Here is a 20,684-nt window from a genome sequence, read left to right on the forward strand (position 1 = left end):
ATTGCAAACATTCTGAAAGGAGGGAGAAAACGCCGCCTTCTGTATACGAGGATATGTCACCAGAACCACTAGTATTGCAAAATAGAGTCGGGGCTGAGGATCAGAAGGGCAGCCATTGTCAGTATGCAAACTCCAACAAAACTGTGAAAGAATAATGCATTTGCAAACATACTGAAATGATGGAGAAAACGCCGCCTTCTGTATACGAGGATATGTCATTAGAACCAATAGTATTGCAAAATAGAGTAGGGGCTGAGGATCAGAAGTGCAGCCAATGCCAGTATGCAATCTCCAACAAAACTGTCAAAGAATAATGCATTTGCAAACATACTGTAATGATTGAAAAAACACCGCCTTCTGTATACGAGGATATGTCGTCAAAACCCCTAGTATTGCAAAAGAAAGTCGGGGCTGAGTATCAGAAGGGCAACCAATGTCAGTATGTAATCTCATTCAAAACTGCGACAGAAAAATGCATTTGCTAACATACTGAAATTAGGGAAAAAACGTCGCCTTCTGTATACGAGGATCTGTCAATAGAACCACTAGTATGGCAAAATAGAGTCGGGGCTGAGGATCAGAAGGGCAGCCAATGTCAGTATGCAAACTCCAACAAAACGGCGACGGAATAATGCATTTCCAAACATACTGAAATGAGGGAGAAAACGCACCTCTGTATACGAGGATATGTCACCAGAACCACTAGTATTGCAAAATAGAGTCGGGGCTGAGGATCACAAGGGCAACTAATGTCAGTATGCAATCTCCAACAAAATTGCGACAGAAAAATGCATTTGCAAACATACTGAAATGATGGAGATAACGTCGCCTTCTGTATACGAGGATCTGTCATTAGAACCACTAGTATTGCAAAATAGAGTCGGGGCTGAGGATACATACATAGTGAAATGAGGGAAAAAACGTCGCCTTCTGTATACGAGGATATGTCATTAGAACCACTAGTATTGCCAAATAGAGTCGGGGCTGAGGATCAGAAGGGCAGCCAATGTCAGTATGCAAACTCCAACAAAACGGCGACAGAATAATGCAATTGCAAACATTTTGAAAGGAGGGATAAAGCGCCGCCTTCTGTATACGAGGCTATGTCGTCAGAACCACTAGTATTGCAAAAAACAGTCGGGGCTGAGGATCAGAAGGGCAACCAATGTCATTATGCAATCTCCAACAAAACTGCGACAGAAAGATGTATTTACAAACATACTGAAATGAATAGAAAACGTCGCCTTCTGTATACGAGGATCTGTCAATAGAACCACTAGTATTGCAAAATAGAGTCGGGGCTGGGGATCAGAAGGGCAGCCAATGTCAGTATGCAAACTCCAACAAAACGGCGACAGAATAATGGAGTTGCAAACATACTGAAATAACGGAGGAAACGCCGCCTTCCGTATACGAGGTTATGTCGTCAGAACCACTAGTATTGCAAAACAGAGTAGGGGCTGAGTATCAGAAGGGCAACCAATGTCAGTATGTAATCTCATTCAAAACGGCGACAGAAAAATGCATTTGCTAACATACTGAAATTAGGGAAAAAACGTCGCCTTCTGTATACGAGGATCTGTCAATAGAACCACTAGTATTGAAAAAAAGAGTCGGGGCTGAGGATCAGAAGGGCAGCCAATGTCAGCATGCAAACTCCAACAAAACGGCGACGGAATAATGCATTTCCAAACATACTGAAATGAGGGAGAAAACGCACCTCTGTATACGAGGATATGTCGTCAGAACCACTAGTATTTCAAAACAGAGTCGGGGCTGCGGCTCAGAAAGACAGCCAATGTCAGTATGCAAACTCTAACAAAACGGCGACAGAACAATGCAATTGCAAACATTCTGAAAGGAGGGAGAAAACGCCGCCTTCTGTATACGAGGATATGTCACCAGAACCACTAGTATTGCAAAATAGAGTCGGGGCTGAGGATCACAAGGGCAACTAATGTCAGTATGCAATCTCCAACAAAATTGCGACAGAAAAATGCATTTGCAAACATACTGAAATGATGGAGATAACGTCGCCTTCTGTATACGAGGATCTGTCATTAGAACCACTAGTATTGCAAGATAGAGTCGGGGCTGAGGATCAGAAGGGCAGCCAATGTCAGTATGCAAACTCCAACAAAACGGCGACGGAATAATGCATTTCCAAACATACTGAAATGAGGGAGAAAACGCCACCTCTGTATACGAGGATATGTCGTCAGAACCACTAGTATTTCAAAACAGAGTTGGGGCTGAGGCTCAGAAAGACAGCCAATGTCAGTATGCAAACTCTAACAAAACGGCGACAGAACAATGCAATTGCAAACATTCTGAAAGGAGGGAGAAAACGCCGCCTTTTGTATACGAGGATATGTCACCAGAACCACTAGTATTGCAAAATAGAGTCGGGGCTGAGGATCAGAAGGGCAACTAATATCAGTATCTAATCTCCAAAAAACTGCGACAGAAAAATGCATTTGCAAACATACTGAAATGATGGAGATAACGCCGCCTTCTGTGTACGAGGATATGTCGTCAGAACCACTAGTATTGCAAAACAGAGTCGGGGCTGAGGATCAGAAGGGCAGCCAATGTCAGTATGCAATCTCCAACAAAACTGTGAAAGAATAATGTCTTTGCAAACATACTGAAATGATGGAGAAAACGCCGCCTTCTGTATACGAGGATATGTCATAAGAACCACTAGTATTGCAAAATAGAGTAGGGGCTGAGGATCAGAAGGGCAGCCAATGTCAGTATGCAAACTCCAAAAAAACGGCGACAGAATAATGCATTTCCAAACATACTGAAATGAGGGAGAAAACGCCGCCTTCTGTATACGAGGATATGTCAACAGAACCACTAGTATTGCAAATAGAGTCGGGGCTGTGGATCAGAAAGGCAACCAATGTGACTATGCAATCTCCAACAAAAGTGTGACAGAAAAATGCATTTGCTAACATAGTGAAATGAGGGAAAAAACGTCGCCTTCTGTATACGAGGATATGTCATTAGAACCACTAGTATTGCCAAATAGAGTCGGGGCTGAGCATCAGAAGGGCAGCCAATGTCAGTATGCAAACTCCAACAAAACGGCGACAGAATAATGCAATTGCAAACATTTTGAAAGGAGGGAGAAAACGCCGCCTTCTTTACACGAGGATATGTCACCAGGACCACTAGTATTGCAAAATAGAGTCGCGACTGATGATCAGAAGGGCAACCAATGTCAGTATGCAATCTCCAACAAAACTGCGACAGAAAAATGCATTTGCAAACATACTGACATGATGGAGATAACGCCGCCTTCTGTGTACGAGGATATGTCGTCAGAACCACTAGTACTGCAAAACAGAGTCGGGGCTGAGGATCAGAAGGGCAGCCGATGTCAGTATGCACTCTCCAACTAAAAACTGTGAAAGAATAATGCATTTGCAAACATACTGAAATGATGGAGAAAACGCCGCTTTCTGTATACGAGGATATGTCATTAGAACCACTAGTATTGCAAAATAGAGTAGGGGCTGAGGATCAGAAGTGCAGCCAATGCCAGTATGCAATCTCCAACAAAACTGTCAAAAAATAATGCATTTGCAAACATACTGTAATGATTGAAAAAACATCGCCTTCTGTATAGGAGGATATGTCGTCAGAGCCCCTAGTATTGCAAAAGAGAGTCGGGGCTGGGGATCAGAAGAGCAGCCAATGTCAGTATGCAAACTCCAACAAAACGGCGACAGAATAATGGAGTTGCAAACATACTGAAATAAGGGAGGAAACGCCGCCTTCCGTATACGAGGTTATGTCGTCAGAACCACTAGTATTGCAAAACAGAGTAGGGGCTGAGGATCAGAAGGACAGCCAATGTAAGTATGCAAACGCTAAGAAAACGGCGACAGAACAATGCAATTGCAAACATTTTGAAAGGAGGGAGAAAACACCGCCTTCTTTATACGAGGATATGTCACCAGAACCACTAGTATTGCAAAATAGAGTCGGGACTGATGATCAGAAGGGCAACGAATGTCAGTATGTAATCTCCAACAAAACTGCAACAGAAAGATGCATTTACAAACATACTGAAATGAATAGAAAACGCCGCCTTCTGTATACGAGGATATGTCACTAGAACCACTAGTATTGCAAAATAGAGTCGGGGCTGAGGTTTAGAAGGGCAGCCAATCTCAGTAGGCAACTCCAACAAAACGGCGACAGAATAATGCAATTGCAAACATACTGAAATAAGGGAGAAAACGCCACCTTCTGAATACGAGGATATGTCATTAGAACCACTAGTATTGCAACATAGAATCGAGGCGGAGGCTCAGAAGGGCAGCCAATGTCAGTATGCAAACTGCAATAAACGGCAACAGAATAATGGAATTGTAAACATACAGAAATGAGGGAGAAAATGCCGCCTTGTGTATACGAGGATATGTCGTCAAAACCACTAGTATTTCGAAACAGAGTCGGGGCTGAGGTTCAGAAGGGCAACCAATGTCAGTATGCAATCTCCAACAAAACTGCGACAGAAAGCATTTGCGAACATACTGAAATTAGGGAAAAAACGTCGCCTTCTGTTTTCGAGGATGTGTCATTAGAACCACTAGTATTTCAAAACAGAGTCGGGGCTGAGGATCAGAAGGGCAGCCAATATCAGTATGCAATCTCCAACGAAACTGCGACAGAATAATGCATTTGCAAACATACTGAAATGATGGAGAAAACGCCGCCTTCTGTATACGAGGATATGTCGCCAGAACCACTAGTATTGCAAAATAGAGTCGGGGCTGAGAATCAGAAGGGCAACAAATGTCAGTATGCAATCTCCAACAAAGCTGCGACAGAAAAACGAATATGCTAACATAGTGAAATGAGGGAAAAACGTCGCCTTCTGTATACGAGGATGTTTCATTAGAACCACTAGTATTGCAAAATAGAGTAGGGGCTGAGGATCAGAAGGACAGCCAATGTCAGTATGCCAACTCGAACAAAACGGCGAAAGAATAATGCAATTGCAAACATTCTGATATGAGGGAGAAAACGCCACCTTTTGTATACGAGGATATATCACCAGAACCACTAGTATTGCAAAATAGAGTCGGGACTGATGATCAGAAGGGCAACCAATGTCAGTATGCAATCTCCAACAAAACTGCGACAGAAAAATGCATTTGCAAACATACTGACATGATGGAGATAACGCCACCTTCTGTGTACGAGGATATGTCGTCAGAACCACTAGTATTGCAAAACAGAGTCGGGGCTGAGGATCAGAAGGGCAGCCAATGTCAGCATGCAATCTCCAACAAAACTGTGAAAGAATAATGCATTTGCAAACATACTGAAATGATGGAGAGAACGCCGCCTTCTGTATACGAAGACATGTCATTAGAACCACTAGTATTGCAAAACCGAGTAGGGGCTGATGATCAGAAGTGCAGCCAATGCCAGTATGCAATCTCCAACAAAACTGTCAAAGAATAATGCATTTGCAAACATACTGTAATGATTGAAAAAACATCGCCTTCTGTATACGAGGATATGTCGTCAGAACCCCTAGTATTACAAAAGAGAGTCGGGGCTGGGGATCAGAAGGGCAGCCAATGTCAGTATGCAAACTCCCAAAAAACGGCGACAGAATAATGGAGTTGCTAACATACTGAAATAAGGGAGGAAACGCCGCCTTCCGTATACGAGGTTATGTCGTCAGAACCACTAGTATTGCAAAACAGAGTAGGGGCTGAGGATCAGAAGGACAGCCAATGTAAGTATGCAAACGCTAAGAAAACGGCGACAGAACAATGCAATTGCAAACATTTTGAAAGGAGGGAGAAAACACCGCCTTCTTTATACGAGGTTATGTCGTCAGAACCACTAGTATTGCAAAACAGAGTCGGGGCTGAGTATCAGAAGGGCAACCAATGTCAGTATGTAATCTCATACAAAGCTGCGACAGAAAGATGCATTTGCTAACATACTGAAATTAGGGAAAAAACGTAGCCTTCTGTATACGAGGATCTGTCATTAAAACCACTAGTATTGCAAAATAGAGTCGGGGCTGAGGATCAAAAGGGCAGCCAATGTCAGTATGCAAACTCCAACAAAACGGCGACGGAATAATGCATTTCCAAACATACTGACATGATGGAGATAACGCCGCCTTCTGTGTACGAGGATATGTCGTCAGAACCACTACAATTGCAAAATAGAGTCGGGGCTGAGGATCAGAAGTGCAGCCAATGCCAGTATGCAATCTCCAACAAAACTTTCAAAGAATAATGCATTTGCAAACATACTGAAATGATGGACAAAACGTCGCCTTCTGTATACGAGGATATGTCATTAGAACCACTAGTATTGCAAAGTAGAGTAGGGGCTGAGGATCAGAAGTGCAGCCAATGCCAGTATGCAATCTCCAACAAAACTGTCAAAGAATAATGCATTTGCAAACATACTGTAATGATTGAAAAAACATCGCTTTCTGTATAAGAGGATATGTCGTCAGAACCCCTAGTATTGCAAAAGAGAGTCGGGGCTGGGGATCAGAAGCGCAGCCAATATCAGTATGTAATCTCATACAAAACTGCGACAGAAAAATGCATTTGCTAACATACTGAAATTAGGGAAAAAACGTCACCTTCTGTATACGAGGATCTGTCATTAGAACCACTAGTATTGCAAAATAGAGTTGGGGCTGAGGATCAGAAGGGCAGCCAATGTCAGTATGCAAACTCCAACAAAACGGCGACGGAATAATGCATTTCCAAACATACTGAAATAAGGGAGAAAATGCGCCTCTGTATACGAGTATATGTCGTCAGAACCACTAGTATTTCAAAACAGAGTCGGGGCTGAGGCTCAGAAAGACAGCCAATGTCAGTATGCAAACTCTAACAAAACGGCGACAGAACATCAATTGCAAACATTCTGAAAGGAGGGAGAAAACGCCGCCTTCTGTATACGAGGATACGTCACCAGAACCACTAGTATTGCAAAATAGAGTCGGGGCTGAGGATCAGAAGGGCAACTAATATCAGTATGCAATCTCCAAAAAACTGCGACAGAAAAATGCATTTGCAAACATACTGAAATGATGGAGATAACGCCGCGTTTTGTGTACGAGGATATGTCGTCAGAACCAATAGTATTGCAAAACAGAGTCGGGGCTGAGGATCAGAAGGGCAGCCAATGTCAGTATGCAATCTCCAACAAAACTGTGAAACAATAATGCCTTTGCAAACATACTGAAATGATGGAGAAAACGCCGCCTTCTGTATACGAGGATATGTCATTAGAACCACTAGTACCGCAAAATGGAGTAGGGGCTGAGGATGAGAAGGGCAACCAATGTCAGTATGCAATCTCCAACAAAAGTGTGACAGAAAAATGCATTTGCTAACATACTGAAATGAGGGAAAAAACGTCGCCTTCTGTATACGAGGATATGTCATTACAACCACTAGTATTGCCAAATAGAGTCGGGGCTGAGGATCAGAAGGGCAGCCAATGTCAGTATGCAAACTCCAACAAAACGGCGACAGAATAATGCAATTGCAAACATTTTGAAAGGAGGGAGAAAACGCCGCCTTCTGTATACGAGGGTATGTCGTCAGAACCACTAGTATTGCAAAATACAGTCGGGGCTGAGGATCAGAAGGGCAACCAATGTCAGTATGTAATCTCATACAAAACTGCGACAGAAAGATTCATTTACAAACATACTGAAATGAATAGAAAACGCCGCCTTCTGTATACGAGGATATGTCACTAGAACCACTAGTATTGCAAAATAGAGTCGGGGCTGAGGATCAGAAGGGCAGCCAATGTCAGTATGCAAACTCCAACAAAACGGCGACGGAATAATTCACTTCTAAACATACTGAAATGAGGGAGAAAACGCCGCCTCTGTATACGAGGATATGTCGTCGGAACCACTAGTATTTCAAAACAGAGTCGGGACTGATGATCAGAAGGGCAACCAATGTCAGTATGCAATCTCCAACAAAACTGCGACAGAAAAATGCATTTGCAAACATACTGACATGATGGAGATTACGCCGCCTTCTGTGTACGAGGATATGTCGTCAGAACCACTAGTATTGCAAAACAGAGTCGGGGCTGAGGATCAGAAGGGCAGCCGATGTCAGTATGCAATCTCCAACAAAACTGTGAAAGAATAATGCATTTGCAAACATACTGAAATGAGGGAGAAAACGCTGCCTTCTGTATGAGGATATGTCACCAGAACCACTAGTATAGCAAAACAGAGTCGGGGCTGAGGATGAGAAGTGCAGCCAATGTCAGTATGGAATCTCCAACAAAACTGTGACAGAATAATGCATTTCGATACATACTGTAATCACTGAAAAAACATTGCCTTCTGTATACGAAGATGTGTCATTAGAACCACTAGTATTGCCAAATAGAGTCGGGGCTGAGGATCAGAAGGGCAGCCAATGTCATTATGCAAACTCTAACAAAACGGCGACAGAATAATGCAATTGCAAACATTCCTAAATGAGGGAGAAAACGCCGCCTTCTGTATACGAGGATATGTCACCAGAACCACTAGTATTGCAAAATAGAGTCGGGGCTGAGAATCAGAAGGGCAACAAATGTCAGTATGCAATCTCCAACAAAACTGCGACAGAAAAATGCATATGCTAACATACTGAAATGAGGGAAAAAACGTCGCCTTCTGTATACGAGGATGTTTCATTAGAACCACTAGTATTGCAAAATAGAGTAGGGGCTGAGGATCAGAACGACAGCCAATGTCAGTATGCCAACTCGAACAAAACGGCGAAAGAATATTGCAATTGCAAACATTCTGAAATGGGGGAGAAAACGCCACCTTCTGTATACGAGGATATGTCACCACAACCACTAGTATTGCAAAATAGAGGCGGGACTGATGATCAGAAGGGCAACCAATGTCAGTATGCAATCTCCAACAAAACTGCGACAGAAAAATCCATTTGCAAACATACTGACATGATGGAGATTACACCGCCTTTTGTGTTCGAGGATATGTCGTCAGAACCACTAGTATTGCAAAACAGAGTCGGGGCTGAGGATCAGAAGGGCAGCCAATGTCAGTATGCAATCTCCAACAAAACTGTGAAAGAATAATGCATTTGCAAACATACTGAAATGATGGAGAAAACGCCGCCTTCTGTATACGAGGATATGTCATTAGAACCACTAGTATTGCAAAATAGAGTAGGGGCTGAGGATCAGAAGTGCAGCCAATGCCAGTATGCAATCTCCAACAAAAATGTCAAAGAATAATGCATTTGCAAACATACTGTAATGATTGAAAAAACATCGCCTTCTGTATACGAGGATATGTCGTCAGAACCCCTAGTATTGCAAAAGAGAGTCGGGGCTGGGGATCAGAAGGGCAGCCAATGTCAGCATGCAAACTCCAACAAAACGGCGACAGAATAATGGAGTTTCAAACATACTGAAATAAGGGAGGAAACGCCGCCTTCCGTATACGAGGTTATGTCGCCAGAACCACTAGCATTGCAAAACAGAGTCGGGGCTGAGTATCAGAAGGGCAACCAATGTCAGTATGTAATCTCATACAAAACTGCGACAGAAAAATGCATTTGCTAACATACTGAAATTAGAGAAAAAATGTCGCCTTCTGTATACGAGGATCTGTCATTAGAACCACTAGTATTGCAAAATAGAGTCGGGGCTGAGGATCAGAAGGGCAGCCAATGTCAGTATGCAAACTCCAACAAAACGGCGACGGAATAATGCATTTCCAGACATTGAAATGAGGGAGAAAACGCACCTCTGTATACGAGGATATGTCGTCAGAACCACTAGTATTTCAAGACAGAGTCGGGGCTGAGGCTCAGAAAGATAGCGAATGTCAGTATGCAAACTCTAACAAAACGGCGACAGAACAATACAATTGCAAACATTCTGAAAGGAGGGAGAAAACGCCGCCTTCTGTATACGAGGATATGTCACCAGAACCACTAGTATTGCAAAATAGAGTCGGGGCTGAGGATCACAAGGGCAACTAATGTCAGTATGCAATCTCCAACAAAACTGTGAAAGAATAATGCAATTGCAAACATACTGAAATGATGTTGAAAACGCCGCCTTCTGTATACGAGATATGTCATTATAACCACTAGTATTGCAAAATAGAGTAGGGGCTGAGGATCAGAAGTGCAGCCAATGCCAGTATGCAATCTCCAACAAAACTGTCAAAGAATAATGCATTTGCAAACATACTGTAATGATTGAAAAAACATCGCCTTCTGTATACGAGGATATGTCGTCAGAACCACTAGTATTGCCAAATAGAGTCGGGGCTGAGGATCAGAAGGGCAGCCAATGTCATTATGCAAACTCTAACAAAACGGCGACAGAATAATGCAATTGCAAACATTCCTAAATGAGGGAGAAAACGCCGCCTTCTGTATACGAGGATATGTCACCAGAACCACTAGTATTGCAAAATAGAGTCGGGGCTGAGAATCAGAAGGGCAGCCAATGTCAGTATGTAATCTCATACAAAACTTCGACAGAAAAATGCATTTGCTAACATACTGAAATTAGAGAAAAAATGTCGCCTTCTGTATACGAGGATCTGTCATTAGAACCACTAGTATTGCAAAATAGAGTCGGGGCTGAGGATCAGAAGGGCAGCCAATGTCAGTATGCAAACTCCAACAAAACGGCGACGGAATAATGCATTTCCAGACATTGAAATGAGGGAGAAAACGCACCTCTGTATACGAGGATATGTCGTCAGAACCACTAGTATTTCAAGACAGAGTCGGGGCTGAGGCTCAGAAAGATAGCGAATGTCAGTATGCAAACTCTAACAAAACGGCGACAGAACAATACAATTGCAAACATTCTGAAAGGAGGGAGAAAACGCCGCCTTCTGTATACGAGGATATGTCACCAGAACCACTAGTATTGCAAAATAGAGTCGGGGCTGAGGATCACAAGGGCAACTAATGTCAGTATGCAATCTCCAACAAAACTGTGAAAGAATAATGCATTTGCAAACATACTGAAATGATGTTGAAAACGCCGCCTTCTGTATACGAGATATGTCATTATAACCACTAGTATTGCAAAATAGAGTAGGGGCTGAGGATCAGAAGTGCAGCCAATGCCAGTATGCAATCTCCAACAAAACTGTCAAAGAATAATGCATTTGCAAACATACTGTAATGATTGAAAAAACATCGCCTTCTGTATACGAGGATATGTCGTCAGAACCCCTAGTATTGCAAAAGAGAGTCGGGGCTGGGGATCAGAAGGGCAGCCAATGTCAGTATGCAAACTCCAACAAAACGGCGACAGAATAATGGAGTTTCAAACATACTGAAATAAGGGAGGAAACGCCGCCTTCCGTATACTAGGTTATGTCGTCAGAACCACTAGTATTGCAAAACAGTGTCGGGGCTGAGTATCAGAAGGGAAACCAATGTCAGTATGTAATCTCATACAAAACTGCGACAGAAAAATGCATTTGCTAACATACTGAAATTAGAGAAAAAATGTCGGCTTCTGTACAAGAGGATCTGTCATTAGAAGCACTAGTATTGCAAAATAGAGTCGGGGCTGAGGATCAGAAGGGCAGCCAATGTCAGTATGCAAACTCCAACAAAACGGCGACGGAATAATGCATTTCCAGACATTGAAATGAGGGAGAAAACGCACCTCTGTATATGAGGATATGTCGTCAGAACCACTAGTATTTCAAGACAGAGTCGGGGCTGAGGCTCAGAAAGACAGCCAATGTCAGTATGCAAACTCTAACAAAACGGCGACAGAACAATGCAATTGCAAACATTCTGAAAGGAGGGAGAAAACGCCGCCTTCTGTATACGAGGATATGTCACCAGAACCACTAGTATTGCAAAAAAGAGTCGGGGCTGAGGATCACAAGGGCAACTAATGTCGGTATGCAATCTCCAACAAAATTGCGACAGAAAAATGCATTTGCAAACATACTGAAATGACGGAGATAACGTCGCCTTCTGTATACGAGGATCTGTCATTAGAACCACTAGTATTGCAAAATAGAGTCGGGGCTGAGGATCAGAAGGGCAGCCTATGTCAGTATGCAAACTCCAACAAAACGGCGACGGAATAATGCATTTCCAAACATACTGAAATGAGGGAGAAAACGCCGCCTCTGTATACGAGGATATGTCGTCAGAACCACTAGTATTTCAAAACAGAGTCGGGGCTGAGGCTCACAAAGACAGCCAATGTCAGTATGCAAACTCTAACAAAACGGCGACAGAACAATGCAATTGCAAACATTCTGAAAGGAGGGAGAAAACGCCGCCTTCTGTATACGAGGATATGTCACCAGAACCACTAGTATTGCAAAATAGAGTCGGGGCTGAGGATCAGAAGGGCAACTAATATCAGTATGCAATCTCCAAAAAACTGCAACAGAAAAATGCATTTGCAAACATACTGAAATGATGGAGATAACGCCGCCTTCTGTGTACGAAGATATGTCGTCAGAACCACTAGTATTGCAAAACAGAGTCGGGGCTGAGGATCAGAAGGGCAGCCAATCTCAGTATGCAATCTCCAACAAAACTGTGAAAGAATAATGCCTTTGCAAACATACTGAAATGATAGAGAAAACGCCGCCTCCTGTATGCGAGGATATGTCATTAGAACCACTAGTATTACAAAATAGAGTAGGGGCTGAGGATCAGAAGGGCAGCCAATGTCAGTATGCAAACTCCAACAAAACGGCGACGGAATAATGCATTTCCAAACATACTGAAATGAGGGAGAAAATGCACCCCTGTATACGAGGATATGTCGTCAGAACCACTAGTATTTCAAAACAGAGTCGGGGCTGAGGCTCAGAAAGACAGCCAATGTCAGTATGCAAACTCTAACAAAACGGCGACAGAACAATGCAATTGCAAACATTCTGAAAGGAGGGAGAAAACGCCGCCTTCTGTATAGGATGATATGTCACCAGAACCACTAGTATTGCAAAATAGAGTCGGGGCTGAGGATCAGAAGGGCAACTAATATCAGTATGCAAACTCCGAAAAACTGCGACAGAAAAATGCATTTGCAAACATATTGAAATGATGGAGATAACGCCGCCTTCTGTGTACGAGGATATGTCGTCAGAACCACTAGTATTGCAAAACAGAGTCGGGGCTGAGGATCAGAAGGGCAGCCAATGTCAGTATGCAATCTCCAACAAAACTGTGAAAGAATAATGCCTTTGCAAACATACTGAAATGATGGAGAAAACGCCGCTTTCTGTATACGAGGATATGTCATTAGAACCACTAGTATTGCAAAATAGAGTGGGGGCTGAGGATCAGAAGGGCAGCCAATGTAAGTATGCAAACTCCAACAAAACGGCGACAGAATAATGCATTTCCAAACATACTGAAATGAGGGAGAAAACGCCGCCTTCTGTATACGAGGATATGTCAACAGAACCACTAGTATTGCAAAATAGAGGCGGGACTGAGGATCAGAAGGGCAACCAATGTCAGTATGCAATCTCCAACAAAACTGCGACAGAAAAATCCATTTGCAAACATACTGACATGATGGAGATTACACCGCCTTTTGTGTTCGAGGATATGTCGTCAGAACCACTAGTATTGCAAAACAGAGTCGGGGCTGAGGATCAGAAGGGCAGCCAATGTCAGTATGCAATCTCCAACAAAACTGTGAAAGAATAATGCATTTGCAAACATACTGAAATGATGGAGAAAACGCCGCCTTCTGTATACGAGGATATGTCATTAGAACCACTAGTATTGCAAAATAGAGTAGGGGCTGAGGATCAGAAGTGCAGCCAATGCCAGTATGCAATCTCCAACAAAAATGTCAAAGAATAATGCATTTGCAAACATACTGTAATGATTGAAAAAACATCGCCTTCTGTATACGAGGATATGTCGTCAGAACCCCTAGTATTGCAAAAGAGAGTCGGGGCTGGGGATCAGAAGGGCAGCCAATGTCAGCATGCAAACTCCAACAAAACGGCGACAGAATAATGGAGTTTCAAACATACTGAAATAAGGGAGGAAACGCCGCCTTCCGTATACGAGGTTATGTCGCCAGAACCACTAGCATTGCAAAACAGAGTCGGGGCTGAGTATCAGAAGGGCAACCAATGTCAGTATGTAATCTCATACAAAACTGCGACAGAAAAATGCATTTGCTAACATACTGAAATTAGAGAAAAAATGTCGCCTTCTGTATACGAGGATCTGTCATTAGAACCACTAGTATTGCAAAATAGAGTCGGGGCTGAGGATCAGAAGGGCAGCCAATGTCAGTATGCAAACTCCAACAAAACGGCAACAGAACAATGCAATTGCAAACATTCTTAAAGGAGGGAGAAAACGCCGCCTCTGTATACGAGGATATGTCGTCAGAACCACTAGTATTTCAAAACAGAGTCGGGACTGATGATCAGAAGGGCAACCAATGTCAGTATGCAATCTCCAACAAAACTGCGACAGAAAAATGCATTTGCAAACATACTGACATGATGGAGATTACGCCGCCTTCTGTATGAGGATATGTCACCAGAACCACTAGTATTGCAAAACAGAGTCGGGGCTGAGGATGAGAAGTGCAGCTAATGTCAGTATGGAATCTCCAACAAAACTGTGACAGAATAATGCATTTCGATACATACTGTAATCACTGAAAAAACATTGCCTTCTGTATACGAAGATGTGTCATTAGAACCACTAGTATTGCCAAATAGAGTCGGGGCTGAGGATCAGAAGGGCAGCCAATGTCATTATGCAAACTCTAACAAAACGGCGACAGAATAATGCAATTGCAAACATTCCTAAATGAGGGAGAAAACGCCGCCTTCTGTATACGAGGATATGTCACCAGAACCACTAGTATTGCAAAATAGAGTCGGGGCTGAGAATCAGAAGGGCAGCCAATGTCAGTATGTAATCTCATACAAAACTGCGACAGAAAAATGCATTTGCTAACATACTGAAATTAGAGAAAAAATGTCGCCTTCTGTATACGAGGATCTGTCATTAGAACCACTAGTATTGCAAAATAGAGTCGGGGCTGAGGATCAGAAGGGCAGCCAATGTCAGTATGCAAACTCCAACAAAACGGCGACGGAATAATGCATTTCCAGACATTGAAATGAGGGAGAAAACGCACCTCTGTATACGAGGATATGTCGTCAGAACCACTAGTATTTCAAGACAGAGTCGGGGCTGAGGCTCAGAAAGATAGCGAATGTCAGTATGCAAACTCTAACAAAACGGCGACAGAACAATACAATTGCAAACATTCTGAAAGGAGGGAGAAAACGCCGCCTTCTGTATACGAGGATATGTCACCAGAACCACTAGTATTGCAAAATAGAGTCGGGGCTGAGGATCACAAGGGCAACTAATGTCAGTATGCAATCTCCAACAAAACTGTGAAAGAATAATGCATTTGCAAACATACTGAAATGATGTTGAAAACGCCGCCTTCTGTATACGAGATATGTCATTATAACCACTAGTATTGCAAAATAGAGTAGGGGCTGAGGATCAGAAGTGCAGCCAATGCCAGTATGCAATCTCCAACAAAACTGTCAAAGAATAATGCATTTGCAAACATACTGTAATGATTGAAAAAACATCGCCTTCTGTATACGAGGATATGTCGTCAGAACCCCTAGTATTGCAAAACAGAGTCGGGGCTGAGGCTCACAAAGACAGCCAATGTCAGTATGCAAACTCTAACAAAACGGCGACAGAACAATGCAATTGCAAACATTCTGAAATGAGGGAGAAAACGCCGCCTTCTGTATACGAGGATATGTCACCAGAACCACTAGTATTGCAAAAAAGAGTCGGGGCTGAGGATCACAAGGGCAACTAATGTCGGTATGCAATCTCCAACAAAATTGCGACAGAAAAATGCATTTGCAAACATACTGAAATGACGGAGATAACGTCGCCTTCTGTATACGAGGATCTGTCATTAGAACCACTAATATTGCAAAATAGAGTCGGGGCTGAGGATCAGAAGGGCAGCCTATGTCAGTATGCAAACTCCAACAAAACGGTGACGGAATAATGCATTTCCAAACATACTGAAATGAGGGAGAAAACGCCGCCTCTGTATACGAGGATATGTTGTCAGAACCACTAGTATTTCAAAACAGAGTCGGGGCTGAGGCTCACAAAGACAGCCAATGTCAGTATGCAAACTCTAACAAAACGGCGACAGAACAATGCAATTGCAAACATTCTGAAAGGAGGGAGAAAACGCCGCCTTCTGTATACGAGGATATGTCACCAGAACCACTAGTATTGCAAAATAGAGTCGGGGCTGAGGATCAGAAGGGCAACTAATATCAGTATGCAATCTCCAAAAAACTGCAACAGAAAAATGCATTTGCAAACATACTGAAATGATGGAGATAACGCCGCCTTCTGTGTACGAAGATATGTCGTCAGAACCACTAGTATTGCAAAACAGAGTCGGGGCTGAGGATCAGAAGGGCAGCCAATCTCAGTATGCAATCTCCAACAAAACTGTGAAAGAATAATGCCTTTGCAAACATACTGAAATGATAGAGAAAACGCCGCCTTCTGTATGCGAGGATATGTCATTAGAACCACTAGTATTACAAAATAGAGTAGGGGCTGAGGATCAGAAGGGCAGCCAATGTCAGTATGCAAACTCCAACAAAACGGCGACGGAATAATGCATTTCCAAACATACTGAAATGAGGGAGAAAACGCACCCCTGTATACGAGGATATGTCGTCAGAACCACTAGTATTTCAAAACAGAGTCGGGGCTGATGCTCAGAAAGACATCCAATGTCAGTATGCAAACTCTAACAAAACGGCGACAGAACAATGCAATTGCAAACATTCAGAAAGGAGGGAGAAAACGCCGCCTTCTGTATAGGATGATATGTCACCAGAACCACTAGTATTGCAAAATAGAGTCGGGGCTGAGGATCAGAAGGGCAACTAATATCAGTATGCAAACTCCAAAAAACTGCGACAGAAAAATGCATTTGCAAACATACTGAAATGATGGAGATAACGCCGCCTTCTGTGTACGAGGATATGTCGTCAGAACCACTAGTATTGCAAAACAGAGTCGGGGCTGAGGATCAGAAGGGCAGCCAATGTAAGTATGCAAACTCCAACAAAACGGCGACAGAATAATGCATTTCCAAACATACTGAAATGAGGGAGAAAACGCCGCCTTCTGTATACGAGGATATGTCAACAGAACCACTAGTATTGCAAAATAGAGTCGGGGCTGAGGATCAGAAAGGCAACCAATGTCAGTATGCAAGCTCCAACAAAACTGCGACAAAAAGATGCATTTACAAACATACTAAAATGAATAGAAAACGCCGCCTTCTGTATACGAGGATATGTCACTAGAACCACTAATATTGCAAAATAGAGTCGGGGCTGACGATCTGAAGGGCAGCCAATGTCAGTATGCAAACTCCAACAAAACGGCGACGGAATAATTCTTTTCCAAACATACTGAAATGAGGGAGAAAACGCCGCCTCTGTATACGAGGATATGTCGTCAGAACCACTAGTATTTCAAAACAGAGTCGGGGCTGAGGCTCAGAAAGACAGCCAATGTCAGCATGCATACTCTAACAAAACGGCAACAGAACAATGCAATTGCAAACATTCTGAAAGGAGGGAGAAAACGCCGCCTCTGTATACGAGGATATGTCGCTAGAACTACTAATATTTCAAAACAGAGTCGGGGCTGAGGCTCAGAAAGACTGTCAGTATGCAAACTCTAACAAAACGGCGACTGAACAAATCAATTGCAAACATTGTGAAAGGAGGGAGAAAACGCCGCCTTCTGTATACGAGGATATGTCACCAGAACCACTAGCATTGCAAAATAGAGTCGGGACTGATGATCAGAAGGGCAACCAATATCAGTGTGCAATCTCCAACAAAACTGCGACAGAAAAATGCATTTGCAAACATACTGACATGATGGAGATAACGCCGCCTTCTGTGTGCGAGGATATGTCGTCAGAACCACTAGTATTGCAAAACAGAGTCGGTGCTGAGGATCAGAAGGGCAACCGATGTCAGTATGCAATCTCCAAAAAAACTGTGAAAGAATAATGCATTTGCAAACATACTGAAATGATGGAGAAAACGCCGCCTTCTGTATACGAGGATATGTCATTAGAACCACTAGTATTGCAAAATAGAGTAGGGGCTGAGGATCAGAAGTGCAGCCAATGTCAGTATGCAAACTCTAACAAAACGGCGACAGAACAATGCAATTGCAAACATTCTGAAAGGAGGGAGAAAACGCCGCCTTCCGTATACGAGGTTATGTCGTCAGAAAAACTAGTATTGCAAAACAGAGTCGGGGCTGAGTATCAGAAGGGCAACCAATGTCAGTATGTAATCTCATACAAAACTGCGACAGAAAAATGTATTTGCTAACATACTGAAATTAGGGAAAAAACGTCGCCTTCTGTATACGAGGATCTGTCATTAGAACCACTAGTATTGCAAAATAGAGTCGGGGCTGAGGATCAGAAGGGCAGCCAATGTCAGTAGGCAAACTCCAACAAAATGGCGATCGACCAATGCAATTGCAAACATTCTGAAAGGAGAAGAAAACGCCGCCTTCTGTATACGAGGATATGTCACCAGAACCACTAGTATTGCAAAATAGAGTCGGGGCTGAGGATCAGAAGGGCAGCCAATGTCAGTATGCAATCTCCAACAAAACTGTGAAAGAATAATGCCTTTGCAAACATACTGAAATGATGGAGAAAACGCCGCTTTCTGTATACGAGGATATGTCATTAGAACCACTAGTATTGCAAAATAGAGTAGGGGCTGAGGATCAGAAGGGCAGCCAATGTAAGTATGCAAACTCCAACAAAACGGCGACAGAATAATGCATTTCCAAACATACTGAAATGAGGGAGAAAACGCCGCCTTCTGTATACGAGGATATGTCAACAGAACCACTAGTATTGCAAAATAGAGTCGGGGCTGAGGATCAGAAAGGCAACCAATGTCAGTATGCAAGCTCCAACAAAACTGCGACAGAAAGATGCATTTACAAACATACTGAAATGAATAGAAAACGCCGCCTTCTGTATACGAGGATATGTCACTAGAACCACTAATATTGCAAAATAGAGTCGGGGCTGACGATCTGAAGGGCAGCCAATGTCAGTATGCAAACTCCAACAAAACGGCGACGGAATAATGCATTTCCAAACATACTGAAATGAGGGAGAAAACGCCGCCTCTGTAAACGAGGATATGTCGTCAGAACCACTAGTATTGCAAAATAGAGTCGGGGCTGAGGATCGGAAGGGCAGCCAATGTCAGTATGCAAACTCCAACAAAACGGCGACGGAATAATGCATTTCCAAACATACTGAAATGAGGGAGAAAACGCGCCTCTGTATACGAGGATATGTCGTCAGAACCACTAGTATTTTATTTATTTATTTATTTATTTATTTATTTATTTATTTATTTATTTATTTGATACTGTCAACCCCGTTGTTGGGGTCATTACAGGGAGGGTGATGTGTCAAGAATACATGATACATAATTTTCTTTTTATGTAACATACAAGTGCACTGGCGCTCTTGGAAGTTAACAAAAGCAAATAACAGTAGTTATACAAAGAAAAGTCAGCGAAAGTGCTCGCAGCAACAATTTAGTATACATTCTCGTAAAAGAAAGTATCCAACGCATTTTCAAATTCGGCAGAGCCCTCGTTGCTCACAACTGCATCAGGCAATCTGTTCCACATTTCAATTGTGTCAGGAAAAAAGGAGAAACGAAAAGCATCAGTACGTGTTAAATAAGGTTGAATAGCTCTGCTATTGTTTAGACGATCGCATCTCCGTCCTGGGGGTTGTAGATATAGATCCTTGTTTATTTTCGTTCGCCCACTCATGATTTTAAAAAGAAACTTTAGCCTATGCTTACTTCTGCGTTCCTCCAGAGGCTCTAGTTCACACGATTTTAACAAGGCTGTAACGGACTCCATGCGTCGGTATTTACCGCATATGAAACGGACTGCCAATCTTTGTATTCTTTCTATTTTTGCTTTCAGGACTTTCTGATGAGGGGACCACACAACACAAGCGTACTCCAAGACTGGTCGTACAAAAGTTTTGTAGGCTGTTAATTTCACGTCCCGTGTAGCGCATTCCAGTTTTTTCTTTAAAAAGTATAGTTTTTGGTTTGCCTTAGAACATATATTATCAACGTGTGAGTGCCATTGCAATGTGTGCATAATACTGACTCCTAAGTATTTGAAAGAAGCTGCATTATTCAGAGGATGGTTTCCGATGTGGTATATGAAGGAAAATTTGCTCCTGCTTGAGTGAATATGCGTAAATGTTGTTTTGCTATAGTTTATTTCCATGTCCCATGTTAAACACCACTCGTCTAATGCCTGTAAGCATCTATTTAGATTAATTTGGTCATCTTCGCAACCTATTGGCGAATAAATCAAACAATCATCAGCAAAAAGTTTCATTTTAACAGGCGGTTCGACTAGTGCACCGATATCATTAACAAACAACAAAAAAAGTATTGTTCCCAAAACGGAACCTTGGGGAACCCCAGAGTACACACGCAATGGATTTGAAATGCAATCCTC

Source organism: Dermacentor andersoni, chromosome 1 (genome assembly GCF_023375885.2).
Source record: "Dermacentor andersoni chromosome 1, qqDerAnde1_hic_scaffold, whole genome shotgun sequence".
Taxonomy (NCBI): Eukaryota; Metazoa; Arthropoda; class Arachnida; order Ixodida; family Ixodidae; genus Dermacentor; species Dermacentor andersoni.